Source organism: Adiantum capillus-veneris, chromosome 18, assembly GCF_014529385.1.
Source record: "Adiantum capillus-veneris isolate H3 chromosome 18, ASM1452938v2, whole genome shotgun sequence".
Classification (NCBI taxonomy): domain Eukaryota; kingdom Viridiplantae; phylum Streptophyta; class Polypodiopsida; order Polypodiales; family Pteridaceae; genus Adiantum; species Adiantum capillus-veneris.
In genome coordinates, this window is record NC_140948.1 from 128,085,612 (window position 1) to 128,111,542 (window position 25,931).

Consider the following 25,931-nt stretch of genomic DNA (forward strand, 5'->3'; position numbering starts at 1 on the left):
TCTCATACCCTGCTAGCTCTCACCATCTTCGAAGGTGTGTGAGGTCTTGGGTCTGAGAATGGGGATAATTCAATTTGTGTTTACTAAGTGTTTTTCTTAGTGCATAAATCTTTCATCTTCATTGCACTAGCTAGTCTTGAAGGAACACAAAGAATTGTATTGTACAATGTCTCTCTTGATGGGAGAAACCATAATACAAAGCCTTTGGAGGGGGGACCGGCTCCATGCAAATCCGGTCCTCAACTGTTGTCAATAGTTTAATTTCTCTCTCTTTTGAAAGTATTGTTGATGCTATCTAACTAGGTGTTATGCTTTTTGTTGCTCTCTCCACCCAAGCACTCTTGTAATTCTCATTAGTAATCTATTCTAATGAAATGCCCACTATGTTCATGCTAATTTCCACTACACACAAGTTATTAGGCCATTAAATGTTACATTGGTATCAGAGCAGAAGGTTTCTCTTTTCTTGCTCAAGAAGGGAGGTCCTCAAGCTAGCTATAAATGGTTGGTATTATTAATTGCCTGTGAGTAAGTAGAATAGGGATTTTTCAGCCTTGCAGTGCGCCTACCTTTGTGCAGTTAACGGGGCATCACCGTCGAGAGCTATGGTCTTAATAGTGAAGTCCTACGGGGCTTGCCTACGGCTTAACCACTATTGAGCTATTAGAAGCTTGACAGGAGCCAGTGTTGTTTTGGTGTCGAAAGACCCTCTCTTCTATTCCTTGCAATTAATGGTATTCGATCCACGGGTACAGTATCTTGAGTGCTTTTTCTAAAGGGGTAAAGAGGAGTAGCAACTAGGGCTTGAAGTGCCAAAGTACACCTAAAAGTTGTTAGAATGGCTGACAATAGTAAAGAGAGTGAAATTAATGTTGATAACTTTGATTTTGCTCATGAGCAAGCTACTCATGATGCTTCAATGCTTGTTAACTATCTTGTTTCTAGGCTTCAACAAGCCATGGGAAATCCATCTCTCCAAAGTGAAGTGCAACGGCAGCTCCGTGCTCATGGGATTCTCCAAGCTCATCACCATGACGAGAGAACACCTAGGAATCCTCCTTGTGAGACTCCCAAAAGAGGTCTCTCTCCAATTCGGGAAGAAGAAGAGAATCCCTACGAAGGGCTCAAGAATTTACTTCTTGATGATGCATCTCCTTCCCAAAGGAGAACTCAAGAGCCTCCATCGAAGGAATGAGAAAGAAGTGAGTCTCCCGCCACCTCGGCGGAGATGGCTCCACGAAGACGGCGGGCTAAACACTCTCCATCACCACCAAAGCGGAGAAGACCATTGCACCCTTCTCCACACCATAATTCAAAGAGGGATGATAAAAAGCAAGAGAAGAAAAAGGCGAGAAAGAGGACACCCTCTTCTCCATCTTCTTCATCCTCTTCCTCTTATGAAAGTGATGGTGAAGACGACGAACATCAAGACAAGAAAAAGGCGAGAAAGAGGTAACCCTCTTCTCCACCTTCTTCAAATTCTTCACCTTCTGAAGAAAGTGATGGTGCAACCTTTGAACCATCAAAAAGAAGAGGCCATAGGAAATCCTATGCCGCATGGAAGAGGTCGTCCTAGCTAAAGAAATTCAAAGAGGGAGGGAAGAGCATCTCTTTCATTACCTATGACGACACCTTTGGTGCTACGGACAAAGTCTTGGCCTTTATCCAGCAATTTGATACGGCGTTTGGAGATTAGTGCTTCACGGAGTCCTCTAAGCTACGCCATGTAGCTATGCACTTTCAAAAGTCCGCCAGAAAATGGTGGTCTAGCCTACGAGCCAACGATGAAGCTCCACGAACATGGAAAGCTTTAAGAGCTTCCATTATGAAGCAGTTTTTGGGCACCGATGCCAAAGACAAAGTACTCACCGAATGGCGAAGCTTAAAGCTCTCTCCCAATGAATCCATTCACAAATATGTAGACAAGTTTTGGGACCTACAACTAAAAGCCACTGTCTTTAAAAAGTTGGATTTTGGAGAACAAAAGCAACAATTTTGTGCGGGCTTAACCAAAGAAATGGAGGAGTATGTCAACTCCCAAAGGCCACGTACCATATCGGCGGTAATACACCATACTATGGTGGCCTCTTGAATCAATTTACAAACAGGGGCTAAAAGAAATTATAAGCCCCTGGAAAACAAGGGTTCCAATGATCCTAAGGGGAAGGACAATGTCCAAAAGTCTCCTAAGGGCAACTCCAACAAAGCTAAAGAGAAGGGAGTTTACAAAGGTAAGAATAAACTCTCTCCTGAAGATCTTGAGCGTTATCGCAAAGATAACCGGTGTTTCAAGTGCGGCGAACAAGGGCATGCGTACCGCGCTTGTACCCAAAAGAACAACCGCCAAGATCCTCCTAGAGCTTCCTTGGTTGAAATCCAAGAGGAGGAGACTCACCAAACTCATCACAAAGGATCTCCTCTATGCCATGCTTGGGGAAAGGTAAGAGAACATGATGCTTTTATTCTCTTTGACCCTGGTTCTACTCATAATTTTATATCTATAGAGTTGGCCACCAAGCTAGGCATACAATCCTATGAGATAGGAGATGTCCTACCCGCAGATAGTGCCTTCAAGGGGCAAGAAGCTTCAGTCACTCCCTTAATCGAGAAATTGAGGTTTCATGTCCAAGGCTATGTGGACAAAGAGGACTTCTTTATCTCTCCTCTCAAGCATGAGGATGTAATCCTAGGGGAACCATGGTTTGACCGCCTAGCTGCCGTTGTTAAATTTCTTGAAAGGAGAATCTCCTTTAAGTTGAGGGAAAAATACATGTATATAGACGCTAAGGAAATGGGTAACACTATCCCCATTGTACATACACCAACTTTCAACAAGTCAATAAAGAGCTCTATTTATGTGTACATGATTTTTGTTAAAGATTCTCAAAATGAACCTAATGCTTTAGCAAAAGAAAATAAAAGCAACCAAACGGAATTAGAGTTATCCAATTTTCTCAAGGGGTTTCAAGATGTTTTTATTGACGACATCCCTTGTGAGCTACCTCCTAAACGATGTAATGATGACCATGCAATTGAACTTCTTCCAAGAAGTTCACCGCCTAACAAACCTCCTTATAGAGTTTCTCAAGCTCAACAAGAGGAGATTATGCGGCAAGTGCATGAGTTAGTTGAGAAGGGCATGGTTATGCCTAGCTCATCTTTATTTTGCTCACCTGTGCTATTAGTGCAAAAGAAAGATGGCACATATCGCATGTGTGTCGACTATAGAGCACTAAATAGGATCACTATCAAAAATAGGTTCCCCGTTCCACGGGTAGAAGACCTATTTGATAAGCTACAAGGATCAACCTACTTCAGTAGGATTGACCTAAAAAGTGGCTATCGTCAAATAAGGATAGTTGATCAAGACATTATAAAGACCGCATTTCGTACCACATTTGGTCTTTACGAATACATTGTCATGCCTTTTGGCTTGACTAATGCACCATCCACATTCAACCGCTTGATGGAGAAGTTGTTTAGGCCTCATCGAACCTTCACTGGAGTGTTCTTTGATGATATTATCATCTACTCTAATTCATTAGACGAACACAAGCAACACCTCCAGGTAATATTTCAAGTTTTGAGAGAGAATAAACTTTATGTTAATCGAAAGAAAAATGAATTTTTCTTGCAAGAGATTCAGTATTTAGGTCACATTATCTCTCAAGATGGCATCCAAATGGATCCATCAAAGTTAGAGGTAATAAAAGGATGGCCTAAACCAAGGAATCTTCATGAACTAAGAAGCTTTATAGGTATGTGTGCATACCTATAAAAGGATGGCCTAAACCAAGGAATCTTCATGAACTAATTAGAAGCTTTATAAGTATGTGTGCATACTATAGACGCTTCATAGAAAAGTTCTCACAAATTGCGGGACCATTACATGACCTAACAAAGAAAATCGTTAGGTATACAAGGTCTGCTAAGGAGAATAATGCTTTCGAAAAGCTTATCTCTCAACATGTTCTTACACTACCGGCTCTCTCAAAACCATTTGAGGTCCAATGTGATGCTTGTGGTGATTGCCTTGGAGCTGTTTTGCTCCAAGAAGGGCATGCCATAGGCTATGAGAGTCGAAGGCTCGACCCTGTTGAGCAAGCTCTAGGCATATACGAAAAGGAACTCCTTGCAATTCTACATGCCTTAGACTCATGGAAGCACTATTTATTGGGGACTCCTTTCATTCTGCGAACGGATCACCAAAGTCTTAAGTACTTCATGACGCAAACCAAGCTCTCCGACAAACAAATGAGGTGGGCAAATTTCCTTTCGCAATTTCATTTTCATATTGCTCACATTGTTGGCAAGCATAATCAAGTGGCTAATGCACTCTCAAGACGACCGAGAGTGAATGCGGTTTCCATAGCAACTCACAATGATCTATCTTAAATGATAGATGGGTACGCTATTGATCCTGATTTTAGAGATGTGATTTCAGCCCTTGCATTAGGGAAGAAAGAAGAACCATTTACTTTACAAGATGGTTATCTCCTCTATGGCAATAGACTATGCGTTACTAACTCACTACGTGAGAAAGTAATGTATGAATCTCATGCTCCACCTTATGCGGGGCATAGAGGGATTCAATCTACCTTAAAAGGAATTAAAACATATTTCTATTGGCCTACCATGAAAGTGAACATACAAGAGTATGTTTCTAAATGTGTGGTATGCCAAAAGACAAAATTTGATAGAGGGAAGCAACTTGGATTGCTTCAACCCTTGCCAATCCCTAATTCACCATGGGAGAGCATATCCATGGATTTTTTCTTTGGATTGCCTAAGTCTATACATGGGAATACGGGAATATGGACGATAGTAGACAAGTTCAGTAAACAAGCTCATTTTATACCTGTCAAAAAGACCATCAAAGCCCATCAAATGGCAACCCTCTTCATTTCACAAATTTTCAAGTACCATGGCTTGCCAATGTCCATAGTGTCGGATAGAGATCCTAGAATGACCAGTAATTTTTGGAAGGGTCTCTTTGAGAATTTAGGGACAAGGCTAAACTTCTCTTCGGCCTATCATCCACAAACGGATGGCCAAAGTGAAATAGCTAACCTAACCATTCTCGATCTACTAAAAGCCTATGTAACGGAAGTAGATCAAAGATCCCAATGGGAGAAGTACTTACCCTTAGTGGAGTATGCTTACAATAACACTGTACATACTTCCACGGGAAAAGCACCTTTCGAGGTAATTGAGGGAAGATCAAAAAGTCCCTTTCTACTTAAGGTTCATGGGAAGATCTTCTCTGCAGATGAGTATAGCCGAGACCTACAAGAATCTTTTCAAAAGATTAATGATGCTATCTCTATCTCATAGCAAAGGAAAAAGGTTGCTGCTGAAAAGCATAGAAGATCCCAAGCCTTTAAAGAAAATGATTGGGTCTTATTAAAGTTTCCCAAGGCTCGATTAAGGCACACGACGGGCAAGAATCCTACAGGCCACCAAAAGTACTATGCTAAACTAGCAAAAAGGTACTATGGTCCCTTCCAGATTCTTAGGCCAATCAATGAGATGGCCTATCAACTCAAGTTGCCCAATCATTGGCTCATACACAATGCTTTCCATGTGAGCTTATTAAATCCTTACAAAGGAGAGCCACCTCAAGAACCAACTATTGAAGACCCACCGGAGATCGAGGACCAAGAGGAGGTGCTGCAGCCCGAGTCCATTCTCCGACATGAAGACAAGGTATTAAGAGGCGGTAAGACTATCCGACAATATCTTATTAAGTTTAAGAATTATCCTTTTGAAGATGCTAGATGGAAGCAAGGCATACAATTAAAGGATAACCTAAACCTTGTCAATGCTTACAATGCTTCCCAAGAGTAAGAAAATGTACAAAATGTTAAAAATGAACAAAGTATTTTTTGTCTTATAAGACTCTCTTTTTCTTTATTTTGCACAAAAATGAAGTAGTATGCATGCTTAGATCAAGTTTGCGGAGACGACGTCTCCCAAACACCAAGTAGACATTGTCACTCTACTATGGAAGACTGATAGGACTAATGTGCAGACATGCTTGCGGAAGTCTCAGACTCTCAAGCGCCAAATGGACTAGTCATCCATTGTGGAATGATGTCGTAGGGTAACATAGGGATCCTCTACTCGCTAAGAAAAGGACTCATGAATATGCTTTATCTTCTCTACACCATAGTCGAGGACGACTATGATTTCAAGAGAGAGGTAATGTCATAATAATCAATATCTAATTCTCCTAAATGATTTTCTCATATTAAACTAATCATTTAATGTGGGAAAGTGCTAGGGGAGAAAAAGCTAGAATATTGGTTAAGCTAGCAGACCGGCCACAGTAGGGATCCAAAGGAGGGAAAATAGGGATCCAAAGGGGGGGCCATCTGCAAAAGAGCCATGTGCAACAATGGGCTAAAAAGACCCTAAGGTTCAGCCCATTAAGACTTCCAAAATGCTAAGGTTCCAAAATTCAAAGGTTGTGTCCAAAGGTCAACCCTAGGGGAAATTGGATGCTTTGAGTGTGTAAAAAAAGTCTTTTCATATCCCTACATGGGAGGGGGCGAGCCCTTCTTCTAGGGAATGAGAGAGAAAGTCACACACACACACATGCTCCCTTTACACAAAGGGAATTAGGGACACATGTCAGCTCCCTAGCCCAGATGCCCACAAGGTGTGCCCAATTCCTATTGGATGGCCTTGGAGGTGGACCAATGAGAATTAGGCTAGAGTAAATCTAGTTTAATTAATTTAAAAAAACCTAATAAAAGAACCAATGAGAATTAAGTCTCCTAGAAGACTATTGGACAGTCTCCCAAGGGGTCCAATGAGCATTTAGGAGCCCAATGGCTTGCCTGATTCCTATTGGCCAGGAGGCAAAGGGGTCCAATGAGAGTTTAGTTTAATTATTAAATTACCTAAAGCTCTCACAAAAGGGGAAAGGGGCACACATGTCAGAAGGCTATCACTTATGCTGCTTAACTGTGATAGGCCTGACTTGGGGATGTCCAATGAGGGCTGAGCAAGAGCAAATAGCAAGAGGGCTCGCGCAAGAGAGAGAGGGAGCTGATTTTTTCAAGGAATTATCACACACACACTCAGACAATCTCATGTGTGAAGAAAGAAAAGACTATCTCTTCCCAAGCTTTAATGGAGAGCTCATCACCTACTCCAAGCTTGTGAGATAGAAGCCTACATCGACACACTCTTGGCTTGTGGATGCAAATCCAACCAAGATCCAAGCTACAATGCATGCTCATCTCCTCTACCAAGCTAATTACTAAGCTAAAGCTATGCTAATATGAGTGATTATGTGAGGAGATGTACATCTTTCTCGTAAGACACTCCTTCTTCCTCTCAATCTACTCTCATACCCTGCTAGCTCTCACCATCTTTGAAGGTGTGTGAGGTCTTGGGTCTGAGAATGGGGATAATTCAATTTGTGTTTACTAAGTGTTTTGCTTAGTGCATGAAGCTTTCATCTTCATTGCACTAGCTAGTCTTGAAGGAACACAAAGAATTGTATTGTACAATGTCTCTCTTGATGGGAGAAACCATAATACAAATCCTTGTGGAGGGGGGACCGGCTCCATGCAAATCCGGTCCTCAACTGTTGTCAATAGTTTAATTTCTCTCTCTTTTGAAAGTATTGTTGATGCTATCTAACTAGGTGTTATGCTTTTTGTTGCTCTCTCCACCCAAGCACTCTTGTAATTCTCATTAGGAATCTATTCTAATGAAATTCCCACTATGTTCATGCTAATTTCCGCTACACACAAGTTATTAGTACATTAAATGTTACAATTTTCTACACATGTTCTAATTGTATATGAAGCCAAGAGCTAAGTCAAAGAAAACCCAAAAGGAAGCATACAGGTTCTCCACTTGCTTTTCTCATTTTTGGGCTAATCATTCAACTCTCTCACACATCATCCATGATGTAAGAAAAAGGCTGTAGCATATGCCTTTATAAGAGGCACTCTTGTAACCATTTTCTATAGAGCACAATAATCAAGTTCTATTATGCCCTTTTATATCCATAAATGGATCATTAGAATTTTTTCCATAACTGCACAGCTGGTATCAAAGTGTCCATGGCACAATTTCAAAGAAAAATATATAGTAAAAAACATACAACTTGAGAAGCATGCAGCTTGGACGCGATTGACTTGAGTGACAATTGCAAGATTTACAATGAAGAAAGCACTATCAAGGATACACAGAGTGACCGAACCACATGTATTGTGCTAGCACAAGTAGGACCAACTACGGCATCCCTTGTTAATGCCATGGAGGACATGTTTAAGGCATGAATGACATGATGAATAACATGCAAAGGATGCCTATGAGAGGGCCATAACAAGGTCCACCTCAACAACAACATAAAATGGTGTGCCATCAAATGGAAATGGATGAACCACAAAACAAATAAGTGTTTTAATGATCCCAGATATGACAAAAATTTCTAATATGTTCCCATGAGACAACAAGGACAACCCATGTGTCGATATCCGCTAAACATGGCAGCAATTCAGAAACCACCCATGGCTATGGAGACACTCCAACCCATGGTAGGCTAGCAGACACCACTAGGAGGAAACGATGGTATACTAGTCAAGTACATGCTACCAAAAGAGAAAGTGGATGAGCAGACTCTAGTACCAATCATGCCATATAATGAGATAATCTCTACAACAGTGGGAGTAGAGGGCAAGTGTTACAACTCGGTCAACACCCATCACATTGGAACAAGTTTACCAGGCACCATCATCCGATGCAACACTAATCTACTTCATTGCAAACCAGGAAGCTAGACCACCCATGATGAAACCAATGCCTAAGCCAAGAGTCAAGAATTTCCACTGCAAGGCCAATGACCACAGAAAAAATGATTGTCCAGATCCATATAAGAATGTTAGACCAATAGAGGCATATTGTGCAGGGTGTGGTTGCAAGGGAAGACATTTCCCAAAAGGTTGTCCTAGGAATTGAGTAAACAAAGGGAAGGCAACTATAAGCATAGTTCAAGGGGAATCCACAATTCCAATTCAGGTAGTTATTAGGGCACAGGCTAGAGAAAATAGAGAGAAAAATGTGAGTGGGTCCAAAAAAACCCAGCAAACCTTTGAAAACTCCAAAAAAGAGCAACAAAAATGATACAATCTTAGGAGACAAAGCAACGGAGATAGATTAAAGAGAAAGTGTGAAAGAAGATAGAGAATATGACGTAGACACTGTCATCAAAAATTAAAGAATCAAAACCAAGATCGGTAGGATCCGCACTACTGGACAAAATATACAAACCAATCAACATAGCCTTGGAATCTTTCCAAGCGAGATTAAAAGTAGGTCATACATTAGAAACAAAATAGTAAAAACTACCCAATACCTGACATGGAATCCGCTAAACTTAAAGCTTACAAAAATCTAGTGCAAATTACACAGTCTATGCTGGAGAAACAAAAGGCTCAGTTGAAAGTCATAAGGAAGCCAAAAACAATTGAAACCAAATCTAACAAAGGCAAAACAAAAAATGACAGGGAATTGAGAAAAACTCTAGTAGACACTAATGTGTCTGAACTAATAGTTCCAAATAGTGAGAAGGGGCTAGATGGAGTTCCTTTAGTTACTGGCCAAAGCACCTCTAGGAACGAGTTAGGTAAGTGAAGGATGGGGGCTTGACTCTGCAATCAGCTCCTATCAAGGAAGTGTGTCTAGATCAACCACCCATGGAACTAGATGAATCATCATTGTATGGAGATTGGGGATAAGAATGGTGAAGCAAAAGCTCAAGACTGCAGACACTACCTCTATACCTAGGTGAAAATGAACAAAAATCATTGGTGCATAAAATGATAAAATTGAATAGACCCAAGAAAACTTTGGAAGTGGTAAACTTGTAGTCAACTATGTCGCATTTGATCCAATGCACAATCACATTGAGTGAGTTGCTTAAGATACGACCACACCTATGGAAGGATCTGCAATTTACCATGAAAAGATGGGCTTCAAGGAGGTGACCCAAGAAAACTTGGAGGAATTGCAAAATGAGGAGGTACATGCTAAAATTATCAAGTCCATGCCAATGAATAAAGTTGGGGACTACTATGAAGGGAACGAAGGAAACATGACCCTTTTGATGCAGTACAATGACGTAATAATGACCATGGCAGTTTTGGATAGTGGATCAAGCATTGCCATAGCAATGAAATCTGTCTGGGAAGCCTAGAAAAAACCAGCAATAGAAAAACAAACATGAAATTGCAACTAGCACATGGGCATATTGAGAAACCAATGGGCTTACTAGAAAATGTGATAGTCAGTTATTGTGGACTTAATTACCAACACACTTTGCCATTGTGGATTTTGGGAAAAAACTCAATTATGAAATCATCTTGGTAAGACCTTTCATGAGACAAAAATAGTTGATCCAGGATTGGGGGAATGATTACCTTTACCTGAAACAAGTGGGATCAATTACTCGGGTAAATTTGAAGGATCATTCTTACAAGGATCATTTCCCAGTAAAGACCGTGTAAATCTTAGTGAAAACTCAATTGCCATCATGGATACGTAAAGACACTCCAATTTGGATGTGTGGAGCTTCTTAGTGTGGTATTTTAAGGAGAAAAGATTGCATATTAAGCCGAGAGGTAAACGATATTGAATGCGTACTTGAACCGTTTCTTGAACATCTGTTTGAACCATTTGAGTGGATTCAAATTTTGGCTACTATGGACATATGTGTTAACAATCCACACCCACACAGTTTTGTGATGAGGAGGGTTACAACATATTTACTATTCAAATAGTAACCATTGAATTGATTGAGGAGTAGCAGGGTTTCTTTAATCACTATTATGATGCCACCGATTATTTAGAGGAGGATACACTCACAACAAAGGAAACAAATATTGAAAAAGAACATGTGCGAGCCAAATTACCACTCAAGGAAGGAGATTTTTTCTTTTGAGTTTTCAAATCACCATTGTAGATGCCAATAAAGGTATCACAAAACATGAGAAAATAAAATGAAGAAAAAACAATTAACACCAGCGATGGAATACAAAATCCAATTCTTGATGATGATAGATGCATCGGAGTGCATCAAGGACAAAATGGCACGGAGATATCCAACCATAGAAAACATGGATCAATGCACCAAAAGAAAACAAAAATCAAGCAAGCGTGATGAGACTAAGGGGAAAGAACCTCCAATGACTAAAATCAAGCGCAAGGAGAAGTTTAAGGAGTTGAAACAGACCTTAAAGGAGGTGTAGACTACTGAAATGGAATCAGACACCGACCAAACAAGAACAATCAGTGTTCCTTCACACTACAAAAAATATACTTTGCAAGATCAATGAGTAACTATAGATCAACCATAGCAACAGCTAAAAGAACTAGGAATATCCTATGAGGGACTTGAAAACGCCAAACAGATTGACCTTGCAGAGCCGGAATAAGACTCAAAGTCAGCATACATAGCTAAAAATTTGTCTCTTGAGGAGGAATAAATCCTTATTAGGACATTAAAAGAGTATAGGGACATTTTTTCTCGGTCCTACAAAGATCTTAAGGGAGTGGATCCTGAAATATGCTAGCATACTATCACTATGAGGGGTGATGCTAAGCCAAGAAGACAACGACCATACACCTACAATGAGACCTTTGCTAAGAAAATCAAGGAGAAAATTGAGAAACTCAATGAAACCAAGTTCATCTATGAAATAGAACACACTAATTGGGTATCACCTATAGTGGTAGTGCCAAAAAAGAATGGCAAACTCAGAGTGTGTGTGAACCTCAAGAAGATGAATGTAGTTGCGATATGAGATAATTATCCTCTTCCTATCACGGATCATGTTCTAGAACGAGTAGTTGGGAAAGAGGCCCATAGCTTCTTGGATGGATTCTGTAGTTACAATTAGTTAGCCATAGATCCCAAAGATCAACATAAAACATCTTTTGACATGGAATGGGGAAGCTTTTCTTACACGATCATGGCTTTTGGACTAACCAATGCACTAACAACATTCCAGTGGCTAATGAGCCATGATTTTCAAGAATATCTATGAAATTTCCTAGGTGTTTACGTGGATAATCTTTGTGTGCATTCTACAAAAAGAGAGAACCATCGTGTCTTTGAGAAATGCCGTCTATATAGGATTTGTTTAAATCCTGAAAAGTATGTATTTATGGTTAGACAGGGAAAAATTCTTGGACATATTGTATCAAAAAATGGTATTGACATATACATGGAGAAAGTAGCAGTAATTATTGAGAGGTTGAGGCTAACAAATGTCAAGGAAATTTAGGCATTTATGGGGCATTGTGACTATTACAGTAGATTCATCTACATGTATGCAATCATTGCAAAACCTATTTATGGGCTAATCACTCATTTTGAATGGATTGATGAATGCAAGGAGTCATTCTAAAATCTTAAGCAAGCCTTGAAATCAACACCAATATTAAAGACTCTAGATTACAAAAAAAATTTCCACGTACATGTAGATGTTTCCAACTTTGCTATTGGTTACATATTAGCTCTGCATATTAGCTTAGTAGGTGAGGGGATAATGGATTTTCCTATCTCCTATGCCAACAGACAAAGACTAGTGTCCATAGCCCCTATATAGGTGCATGAACAAAAACAAAAACAGTTCTTTGACTCACATTTGTTAGCAAAGGTCTTCAAAAAGGGGGTCTGGTACTAGTATCCTCCCTGAAACAACACATCTCTAAATTGAAAAACAAGGGACATGGTCCTTTTGTCGTTGAGAATGCTTCACCAAGTGGGGCTATAAAACTAGCTTTCATAGATGGGGGAGAGTTTATGGATATTGGATTAGTGGATGCCGTCTTCAAAATACCATCTACCATTAGCTAATGATCTCTTGCAAAGAATGCATGTAGAAAAAGAACGCAAGCTCAAACGACAATAGGTGATTGACATAGCAGAAGAGGAAGCACACATTTGGATTTTGAAGCAAAAAGTGGCAATGCGACCAATCCCTAAAGTTTTACCACTCAATACCCTTCAGGTTCACCATCACTACTTTACACAATCCTTAGTTGACGATGATGTGGTGATAGATGATGAATGGCTAGACTGTTTTAGATATGCGAACAAAATTGAAAGATGAATTCAAAGTCAAAGCACTAGCTGGCATAGGTGCATGACTCAATGATTTCAACTATTCACCAAAGTCAAGGATTGTCATTAAAAATTCACATTCGTATTGGGTTTAATTAATCTCAATATCTTTGTGCATGGATTTCTACGTCCACTTATCTTTATATGCATTCTTGATGAGCATATAAATGAGGATATTGTGCTTAGACTTCCATGGATGAGAACTTATAGATCTGTCCAAGATTGGGATGCTATAGTTTTTGAGCTAACACTCAAAGGTGGCCAGTTAAGAGTACCTTGTTCTCATAGCCATAAAGAGTGAAAAGCTGCTCTCAAGACTCCTATGGTACCAAAAAATAGGAACAACTCAAACCCAATCTCCACTACTCAACACCAAATCCGTCCTCATGATCCCAACGTGCAAGGAACCATGCAATTTTGGGTACCCAAAACCCAACTCACCAACAATCCTAAGCAAATTTGGGTGCCTAAACAACTGCTGAACACTAAGACGAAGTCATCACTTACGCCACCCTATCAACCACAACAACAGACACCAAAGTCATGATGAGCTTGAAATGGATTTGGAAACCTAAGCAAAAATCTAAAGCCAAACCCAAACCAAAGAATGATTCTAAGGAGAAATTCAAGGCAAAGCCACGTGCAGTTAGTATAAATGGGTAACAAATCTTCCACTAGTACCTGCAACACCACCCACAGTGCAAACTTCTTCCAACATAACATCTACAAAATGTGTGCACAACACTATCAAGGAACAAGCACAACTACTACAATATTTTCTCTTTAAGAGAGTTAAACAACAGGATGATTTTTCATCGACAACCCTTGAGTATACCGCTCAAGACCCACCTCCTGTAGAGCACAGTGTTTCCAATTGCATTGACCTTAGGAGCATAATAGGGCCAATCACAACCATGCATATACACGACTTACTTTCCCATGCAGTGCACAAACTGGGCTACACTCTTTTGTCTTGGAGAACCCAGGCAAGGAGGGGGGAGGCATTCTTAATGCAGACTCAAATATATGTAGCATATTAAGAAAAGGGAAATTTTTTGAAGTGCTTGAATGTTAATGTGTGGAATTTTTGTTATTCAAGTGTAATTTTTTTATATAAAAAAACATAATAGGGAATAAGTAACATGATAATCCCTAGAGGTGTGTGTGTAAATATCACAAAAACAAACAATTTTTACTCTTTTTGCGTGTTTTTGGCAAAAAAAAGAGAACAAAATGGAGCAATCCACGAGAATATGGCCAAGTACTAAAACTAGGTGTGTTTTTATACTTTTAGGACTGAGGTTCTATTTTTGGAGCCAGTTTATAATTTTCTTAATTATAAGGTAAAAATACTAAATAAATGCCAAACAAATTCAGATGGAGAAATGGAAGGGACCATGATGATCAAGGAGGAGACATGGATAAATAGGTTAAATCTTGTGTGATTTTGCGTATGGTGGCAGAAAGCCTATTTTAGGCCCACCACGCCTGATTCTGCAAAATCTTTGGAAATGGAGCAATTGAAATCCAAATCAAGCAATTTTCAAGAGGAAAGTATACTAGTAGGACTAACTGGAGGGGTTTGAGAGAAAATGAGCTAGGAAGCCCTGGTATGTATAGTCAAGGTAGGCTAAAAGTAGTCTCATTTTCACTTGCCTACTTTGGGAGAGAGCTCTGACCTTTTTGCGTGCAACTTTTGCAGCTTCTAGCTACCACCACAGTACACCATCTCACACAAGACATGAGGAGTTAGTTCCTAACCTAATAATGAAAGGTTTTAATCATGTCTTTGAGGCCAGGAGGGGACCACAAAAACCGTAGGTTAGCGGAATCTCCTCGAGAAAATTGAGTGTAAAAATGATTGTACCAACTGACTCAGCCCACCAAAAGCTACTAGACTTGATAGGGGGCATAGCAAAGACCAGATGACCACTTGACCAGGGTCGGGGGGGTCTATAGATAATAATCTCAATTTTGGCCCAAGATTGGAACTCAATTGTGACTGTGCAAGGAGCTTCCCCACAAGTAAACTAACCAATGTACTTTAGTGGGACTTAGAGAAATCATCAGCTAATACCTACGATAATAAAAAATGGCTCGGTGGTGCGACAAAGTGTCATTTTTGAACTATGACCACAAAGCAACTACAAAATGGATAAAATTTGACAGAATACATCTAGAGGCCGACTTGTGGGATGTGTCCATATGCCTAGAGTGAAGAGAATGGCCACCAAAAAGTTGAAGAATTAAAAAACCACAAGAGCCAGAGTACCAAGTGCCAAAATGGTGTTAGCAACTCAGTAAAAGGCCAAGCAGGAGCTTACTATTACTTACCAAGGTTATAAGACAAGTGTGGGTCATTAAAAAACTAACTTGGTGAAAATTTACATCATTAGATATTAATTTCGATTAATATCTCAAGGACTCAAACCGGCACCTGCTTGCATTTTTTCACTTTAGTACCCTTCCACATGTTGTGTTTAAACCAAAAACCCATATGATGCACAAAATTCATTTTCTTTATGACTCCAAGATAAAAAAACACACTCACTTTGCACAAAGCCAAAATCTGACATCAAATAACACCCATGTGTCCAAAAGTAGCAAGCCACATTCAGGGCTTGGGGACACAGTGACCAAACACCCCATAACTTCACAAGGCCAAAAAGTCCATCAAGTGTATACCCGGGGAGGTCACCTATTAAAAATGTAACCTATCATGTGAGTTCAACAGAAGGGTATTTGAAGTTCTTGAAACTTACATAAATATATCTATAGAAGGGCATTATTTTTTCAAATTTGAAAAAAACTTACATATTTTAAAACAAAAGGGTACATTATATTCCTAGAAAAATTCATAGATAAGGGGTTTTACAAACAGAAGAATCCCAATCTCCGAGCGAACAAATCCGAGCGAGCACTAAACCGAGCAAACAAATACAAAGACATTGAAAACATTTAGACACATATTTGTTGATGACCAATAGTTTCCAAGGAAAACCCAAAGGATTCATATAGCGAGCAAATCCGAGTGAGCACTAAATCAAGCAAAGACATTGAAAATATTTAGACACATATTTGTTGATGACCAATAGTTTCCAAGGAAATAAATTAGTAGTTTACCATGCCTCTGACGAGGTAAACCCATATGATTTAGAACTATGTTGTCGTATAAGGTAAAGCCAATATATTCAAAACCATGAACTCTCTTACCACGGTTGTTGGTAGTGAATGCAAAGACAGTGTCGACATTCAAACACAGTGCTATTGATGACCTATAATTTTTAAGAAAATATAGTCGAGAGCATACTAAGTAACTGAACTCACACAATTCCCTACAAGGTAAAGCCAAAAGATGCAAAAATTGTCAACTCCTAGGATAGAAGCTGATAGTAAATCCAAATGCCAACAAAAAACGACCACAATATACTAAATACATGGAAAGTTTATGTGTTCGAAGCCTTATATGTTCGACGTATCCCAAAAATTCAAAATTGCAACCTAAAAACTCCTAAGATGGTGATTGATAGTTAATGTAAACGCCCACAAAAAACTACTGCAACGAGCAAATCTGAGTGAGCACTAAATTGAGCAAAGACATTGAAAACATTTAGACACATATTTGTTGATGACCAATAGTTTCCAAGGAAATAAATTAATAGTTTACCGTGCCTCTTACGAGGTAAACCCATATGATTTAGAACTGTGTTGTCGTACAAGGTAAAGCCAATATATTCAAAACCATGAACTCCCTTACCACGATTGTTGGTATTGAATGCAAAAATAGTGTAGACATTTAAACACATTGCTATTGACGACCTATAATTTTTAACAAAATATAGTCGAGAGCATACTAAGGAACTGAACTCACGCAATTCCTTACAAGGCAAAGCCAAAAGATGCGTGAGGCAGGATACTTTCTGCGTCCCCAAAAGCATGGAGCAGCAGTTCCACGTGTGACATCGTCATTCCCTTCATTGATGTATCGTGCACATCTAACACTCTGATTATCAACCATCTCAAAGCAAGTCATCTTTCGACCAGGCTCAGTTCTTCTTATAGCCCAAATTGAGCAGTGAGCGGTCTTTGGGAGCAGATTACTCAGCACTGTTCACAGAAAACCGGCTAAATTTCTCTAAAACTAGTAGATTTTCAAAGCTCTCCTTTTTTCCAACAATAGTTTTTGGTAAACACTGTGGTACTCAGGTTCTTTTCAAAAAAATAAAAACTAGTGCCCAAGAAGTAAATTGTCGTTTGAGCTTGAGGGAGAATGCAAGGGCAATACCTCACCCACTGTGGAGACATAGCATACAGGAAGGGTGAAAGGCGCAGGCCAACTGTCCACAGACAAGAGAGAGAAGGGGTTCATTATTGTTTCCACTTGGAATATTCACTTTAATTAGATGAAATCTTTCTGGCAGACATTTATATTTATAGAACCAAAGGTTTGCAAAAAAAGCTCTGCTGAATACTTTCATTCATAGATAGGTAGGAAAAAGCAACTCTGCTGATTCCTTTCATTTATATAAAGGTAGGAACAGCAACTCATTTACGTCAACCCATTTTTTCTTTAGGAAAGGAAGGTATGTTCAAAGTGGCAAGCAAGGAGCTAGTTGGATATATCGACATGTGAAGCAACAAGGCAAGGTTGGCAACACAATGCACATCAAGTTCATGGGGAGACAAGCTGTGCTTTTTTCTATTGTGAGAAATGCAACACGGATAATTTAGGGCCTCTCTCTCTCTCTCTCTCTCACACACACACACACACACACACACACCCCTCAGATCCATTTTGCAAAATTTGTAATCCCCTCTCACTATGCAGACTAACATGCCCAAATCCCTGCCCACATTTTATATACCATGCTGAGCTATGCAGAATTAGCTTTGAGCACGGGAAACCGGTTACTGTAGGCAGAACATCCCACTTGAGATATGCAAGCCTCTCTCTCTCTCTCTCTCTCTCTCTCTCTCTCTCTCTCTCTCTCTCTCTCTCTCTCTCTCTCTCTCTCTCTCTCTCTCTCTCTCTCTCTCTCTCTCTCTCTCTCTCTCTCTCTCTCTCTCTGTGTGTGTGTGTGTGTGTGGCCATGTGTGTGCATGCAAATCAATCCCTAACCACACGCAGATAAATATTTGACACCCTCCCCTCTCTCTAGATACGCACAGACACTTACTTGAGAAAGCCGACACGAGTGGCGTTGTAGAAGGAGGTGTCTTCAATGGCAGATGTGGCCATCCAGACAGTGCCATTGTAGAGGCGAACGCTGAAGTCGTCTTCTTCATAGAGCTCTTCGTACGCATGGCATTCAATGGACTCGCACATGGAGCTGCTCAAACCCTGCTTGCTCTGCAAGGACCCGTGGGAGCTGCCCACCAGACTCATCATCAGAACTATCGCCATTGCCATTTTCAGAATGCCACAGCTCGTACCCGCCATCTTCTACAACTTCTACGCGAAGAAGAGGAGCCGAGTGAATGTTTTGAGTAATGAGTAATTCCCACTTAGTTCCTACCTTACGAATGGTAAGTGAATGTATCTGCATTGTGAATGGCAGAGCAGTGAGCGCACGTTAACGTGTGCTCTTTGGGAGCAGAGTACTCAGGTCTTTGGGAGCAAAGTACGCAGGCTCAAGTCGGCAGGTCTCGGCAGCGCAGTTCTCGGCAAATCGCGTCAGCGTCAGGACTCAGCAAATCGCGTCAGCGGCTTCAAGTGGAAAGCAAGCCTTTGTATGCTTTGTGTGTGTGTGTGTGTGTGTGTGTGTGTGTGTGTGTGTGTGTGTGTGTGAGAGAGAGAGAGAGAGAGAGAGAGAGAGAGAGAGAGAAGGAGGAAAATAAGGGAGCTGCATTGACGTGAATAGGATTACTCACATGACGTTATTGACATCACAAAACGAACTAATCAAAGGGAGCTGTGTGTGTGTGCTGCTAGGTTGTGGTACTTTGGTGGGATGATGATTGGGTGCAGGTGAGAATTCCCGGCTTGCGTGCGCTTCCTGGCTTACGCAAGTTGGATCTGTCTCTTTGCAACAGACTAGCACTTGATTATTCAGGTTCATTCCCAGTCTCCTTAGAGGAGCTGAGCCTCTGGGCTACTGCTCTGCCAGGGTTTTCGCCCTTGACAGATTTGTTCATATCGGGTTGCTCTGAGCCATTAGAGGAGCTGAGCCTCTGGAATTGCCAGCAAATTTTGGCTACTGCTCTGGTAGGGTTGTCGTCCTTGAGATATTTGCTCATATCGGGTTGCTCTGCAATGACAAAACTAGGTTGAATTTGTAGAGAATGAAAAGCCAAGATTTATAATATGAGAAATATGCTACATGGCACTTGCATTATGTTTGGTACAGGTGCATTATGTGTGTGGATTTGTCAACTTCCTTTGACAAAAGTAGGAATGAAAGTCTGTGAGTCTATATGTTTTAAACCAAGGAGACATCAACAAACCGAGGACGAGGGACTCAAACAGCAAGATCAGAAAGCTTTTCAATTTGTCCAAGGAAGATGAAGGCAAGGAAGAGGCGTAAATTTTCATTGAAGAAAAAGCACATAGCAATGAGGTTTCCGAGTATCGAAATCTACATAAGTATGGGAACATCACGATTGAAGGAGCAATTAGAGTCCATCTTGATAAGAAGAGTTCATCTCGCCTCTCTGTCGCATCAAAGAGTTCATCCTAAGCCAAGCTGGCTGTATGTGCATTCAAATGCGTGAATGTGCACTTGTTTTGTCAAGTGCGATCCCTTGTGTTGGCTTTGGTTGTCTCATCTTTTGAAGATTTTAAAGATTATTTCTATCTGCAGTTTAGAGAGAGAGAGAGAGAGAGATTATTTCTGCCTCACCGTGAGTGTGCGGTCTCTTAAGGCTTTCAAAATATGGTTATGAGTCTGCGTTGCACATGCAGGCGAGAAAGCACCTACGAAGTCTGAGCATCTGTCATCCGAGTATCGACGCAAAGCTTGCATCTACATGCCAACATCACCAAAAAATCGGAGAGGAGCAATGGCGGGACGTAAAGGATGCCCTCCTGTTAGGTACATTTTCTCACCATTTTTTTGATGTCATTATTATACATGTAGAGGTGCCCGTCGATGTGCATGCCTAAAAGCAAATTGTATAAAAAATAATGTATATATTTTTACAAAAACAAGTTGCTTCTAGAACTACCCGTTGACGAGAATGTTTGTAGCTTGCTAAATTTTATTTAGTGTCTAAAGACCTGCATGTTAACGTGAATGCCTAGAGACGATGTTTACATATGAAAAAAAGCTTTCAAATCATCCAAGCTTGCTAAATTTCAGATTAATTAAAATGTCAATTAGTGTCTAAAAACCTGCATGTTAACATGCATGTTTAGAGAAAAGTGATTAATGTTTCAAAAGAGATTATTTTTGTTTTTTATATTCAAAATTAAGAAACCCTCATGTGAGGTGTCCATTGGATTATTATATTTTTTGAAATTTTGTTCCACATTCAAAGGAGGTGCTGTCCAAATATTTTCAAAGATTGATTGTGTATTTTATTGAACGTCAACTTAAAGACCTGCATGTCAACGTGCATGTTTAAACCAATGTTTCTAGAATTTGTTTTTATGCACAAAAGAGGTTCTAGTCATACATGTTACATGTTATCGTGCATCTTTACAAGCAATGTTTGGTTGGAGATACTATAGAGAGGGTACTCGCAATGCATCGTGGAATCTTGTGCATCAACATATGTCTCGGGTTTGCTCAAGCGGTGTGCCATACACTCATGGGGGAAAGTCTATTTCGTGGGCCGCAGATTTTGTCTTCTTGGATCTTCCTTTTGGTGGATTGCATATTGGTTCTTCTTCTCCATCTCGTTGGGATATTTGCACTGAGGAGCATGTATGATCTGCTATCCATTTGACTTTTTCTACACTTGCAGATTCTGGATGGCTGTTTATTATGGCTTCTACTGCAGGTATTTGTGTTGTGTTTGATTACTTGCATTAATATTATTTCATAATATCGGTAGTTTTTTCTTACAAGAACCTATGAATAGGAGAGGTTATTGGATGGGTGGAGAGGTTCTGTCGTGCTTCAGAGATGGTGGTACATTGTCGCATTATAGTGCTCCATCATAGTTCATATGGATATGTTGAGAGTTTATCTGGTCGAATTCAGGTATTGTTTTCACTTCAGTATTGTATAGTTTTGTTGAGGCTCTTTCTTCAATGTTGTGGTTTTGTAATTTGATTTGCAGTGCCAGTGCTCTATGCTACTTATGGTACACAAGATTGGGATGCAGCCAGCATGCTTTGTGGCTGAAAGCACCACTATGTTCTCTCGCTTGGGTATCCAGCCTTCAGATTCATTCATGACACACCATTTTCTGGAGCCTTCTTTAGCTAGATCAGGATCAAGGATGCCTTGGCAGGGTGAGATGCAGCGGAGCCAGGCTTTTGTTGCAGCTTTTGTTGAGCTGCTTTGTCGACGTGGAGGTATTTGTTTGGAGCTTGGGTGTGGTACAGCTCCCGTTTTGGCTGCATGTTTATCATCTGAACGAGCATGTGTTGCGCTTGACACCGATGAGTCTCTTATTAGAGACTATGTGGTTCCCTTGCTTTGCCCTAAAAAGCGAAGCTGAGAGGAGGCATCTACCTCTCTGGATATTGAGGATGAGGGTGACATGCCATCCGTGTTGACCCTTATGATGACTAGTGAGACTTTGCTCCTACTATGACATTGACATTACTTTTGTGTTTTTTATCTTTATGTTGTGTTTCACTTTTTGGCATTTATGTATCTTGCATAAGAATTACGTCTAATGTTATTAGATCCATAGATTAAATTTTGATTACATGCATAATAACTACATATACTTTTGTTTGTTTGTGGAAGTACAATGCCGATTTATGCAGAGGCAACGGCTCAAAGAATGGCAAAGGAATTGAGATACGACTTTCGTATATGTGAAACGCGTCATAAACACAATGTTTTCATTGATGACGAATGCGAATCTTCATAGAGTCTAAGAATTATTAGCGAGTGCTTATGATATAGAGTTTAAGTATTGACAAATGGACATATCATTCCTTCTATGATTTTGAAAGTGAATATTTTGAAATCCTCATGGAGGTGTCCATTGGACCATGGTTAGTTTGAAATTTTCTTCATTTTACAAAGGAAGCTTTGTCCAATTTTTTTTATGAAAGGCTCTTGTATTAATGATTTGACAACATAATTTGTATTATGGATAATACATAACATTGTGAATTGATGAGACGAATGCGACTCCTTCAAGAATTTAGAGAATTATTGACAAGTGTTTGTGATGTAGGGTTTAGTTATTAACAAATAAGATAGTGTTTGTGAAAATGTAGCTTGTTGGGTTCATTTTCTTGTATTATGATTCACTTCCCTATTTTGTTTGCTCTGTGTTTTGGGTCTTTATGTTATGTTTCACTTTTTGGCATTTATGTATCTTGCGAAAGAATTACGTTTAATGTTATTAATGAGATCCATGGATTGAATTTTGAGTGCATGCATATTGACTACATTCACTTTTGCTTGTTTGTGGAAGTGCATTGCCGATCTATGTAGAGGCAGTGGCTCAAAGGATGGCGAAGCAATTGCGATACGACTTTCATATCTGTGAAACGCGTCATAAACGCAATGTTTTCATTAATGACGGATGCGACTCTTCATAGAGTCTAGAATTAATATCGAGTGCTTATGATCTAGAGTTTAAGTATTGACAAATGGACATGTCATTCCTTGTATGATTTTGAAAGTGAATATTTTGAAATCCTCATGTGAGGTGTCCAATGGACCATGGTTAGTTTGAAATTTTTTTCATTTTACAAAGAAAACTTTGTCCATTTTTTATGGAATTCTCTTGTATTAATGATCTGACAACGTAATTTGTGTTATGGATTAACATTAAGTCATTGATGAGACGAAAGCAACTCCTTAAAGAATTTAGAGAATTATTGGCAAGTAATTGTGATGTAGGGTTTAGTTATTAACAAATGGGATAGTGTTTGTAATACTGTAACTTGTTGAGTTCATTTTCATGTATTATGATTCACTTTCTTAATTTGTTTGCTCGGATCTGTGTTCGCTCGGAAAATGTCGCTCGGGGTATGGTAAGACTCTTACAAACATGTCTTGAACGCACGTGATATGGTAGTTTTACACATAGTGAACCCCCCGAGAGTGTATACCAAAATATTAATCGCCCATTACTATCTCTGGGGAAAACATTGACTTGACTTGGAAATTTTTGGTCATCACTAGGTCAAGCATACTCTTATTAGCCCACCCACGAAATTTCAAGCCAAAGGGACATTTCAAGAATGGGCATCATCACTTTATCACTTTCAAAATTTCTTCTAGCAAAACATTGGTCAAAACCTAGTCTTAATCCATCCAAATACTTCCAAAAGTGAAATCCATCAATATCCAATTCCCTTAGCACTAGAATGGTAACACGACACTTTTATGTCCTTGGACACTTTTGTGTCCTGTTAAGTGACCATTTTGCTTGAATTATTTGAAGAGTATGAAAATGAATTTTTAGGTGCTATATATCCACAAAGTTGCTTTATGAGCTGAAAAAAACTTAGCATTTCTTTTTAGTATCGATCTCACCATTAACCTTACTCTTGCACAACATTTTTGAACCTAAATTGTGTGAAAAAATGGGTCCTGTTTTTGGCTTTTTTTTTTCAATTTTTGGCAGCTATACCACTCTAAACTTCATGTTTGTGAGGTTTAGATGGCTAGAGGTTAGGCCTTCATAGTTCTCAACATGTTTTGATGCTTGTAGGGAGAGCTAAGTGTTAAAATTGAAAGTTATGACCAATTTACAAGAATTGCATAATCCTGTTTTCTGGCCAAAATTAGCACTTTTATGATTTTTTGGTGGCTTTCTTAATATCTAAATTCAATTTTGATTGTTTAAGTGTAATGTTTAACATAAAGCTAATCTTCCTTGAGTTTTGGGGGACCTAATATGCTATATAGCATAGTATATGATGATGGTTGAGTTTTTTGATTGCTGAAGAATATGATACATTTTAGAGTAGCAAGTATAACTTTCTCAATATTGCTAGTTTCTTAGGCCAATTGTGTGTATTTTGTAGGTAGTAACCATATCTAATCATAGACTACAAACTTGGCTAGATATTGAGTAGTTTGTATGGGTTTCTAGAGGTCATAATGCTAAACCCAGTTTTTTCATGTTTGCTGTATTTAGCACTTTATCATTGCCCCCAAGGTTCCAATTGTAAGAGATCCATTATCCTTTTGACATGCTCGATGGCTCCTTTTGAATCCAGAGGCCCAAAGGGAACTAAGAAAACATGTATATAGTATCTGTATTGAGCGTGACTATAGAAACTTTGATGATAGGTCCACAGAATGGCAAAAATGCAACTTTTTTGTACCTATTTTTTGTGCCCAAAAAAAATTAGTGAGGTAAAAGCAACCATATGTTTTGGTCACCAACCCATTGAAGTTAACGGGGCATTTTATCTCATGTCCTACAAAAATCTCCACTCTTATTTATATGCAAGCAACCGTAAGAAATTGTTGTTTTGGGCAAAATGCACTGGTCCATCAACTTTGGAGGCTTGTAGTGACGAAGGGATGAGAAAAATTACAAGTTTTTCATTTTTTCCATATGTAGTAGTTATTGAACTATAAGCTCATGAAAGGATTTTTCAAAATGAATGGATCTACTATGGTTTTGGAAATTTTTCCCAAAACCCTGAAAGGACACTTTTATGTCCTGTTAGGTTACCATTCTAGTGTTAACCCAAGTGCACAAGGAAAACTCACAAATGAAGTCACAATTGTGGTCTAGATATTAAATATTAAATCTCTGGATGGAAATTTTTCTTGAATATTTTGGCTTTCAACTTCAAAATGATTAGTCACACTTCAAATGGGACAAAATGCCTTATTTCGACCCTCAAATGCATCTAATTGTGTATTTTTTGTATGATTGCACCCAGTTTCAATGCAAATCTCGCCAACCTCAACAAAAAACAAGTCAATGAAGCGAAGACTACAAGAGATTCCCCCCTACTAGCTGCAAGAGGAATCAATAGAGGTAGCCAAGAAGACCTATGCAGGAAGCACCATGTAGCCATCTTTCATGGGAAGTTCAAGACACCAGGTGGAAAAGCAGTGGAAATGCAATCAATGCCTAGAGAAATTTATGATGTGGCAAAGGAACCGGCCTTGGCAAAAGCGCACAGACGGTTGGGACTAGTAGCCTATTGACAAATGGTGCCATGCGAAGTAGATCTATAAAGAGCATACGAACTACAAATATATATTAAAGAAGATGGCACAACCAAGATCTCCAACCCCACAGGCCAGATAGTAGAAGTTCAAATCACTAAAGAGATCATTGTTGAAGCTTTGAAGTTTTTCACAACAGATGAATCACTGAGTTCCAAAGAAAAGAAAAGGGTGGGTGTATTTTCAAGCACAAGACAAAAGATACTTTCTTAGATGTGACTCCCAAACTAGCCTACAAATCCTATCCGCCTGCTCACCCAATACTTCCACCTCACTGCAAAGAATCCAAGCAGCTATAGCATTCCAAACCATGTAGTTGCATTGGCCTTTACAACAAACTTGAAAACCAAGCTGCCCATGCCACTCGACCATGTCCAATCTATTCTCAACACGTTCAGAGTACAAAGAAGAGCACATGCATCAAATATTTGGGAGCACCAAAAGTCCTAAAATGTGTTGCTTATCATGCATTAGGGATGGCAGACAGCTTACAACCTACCCTTGACTAAAAT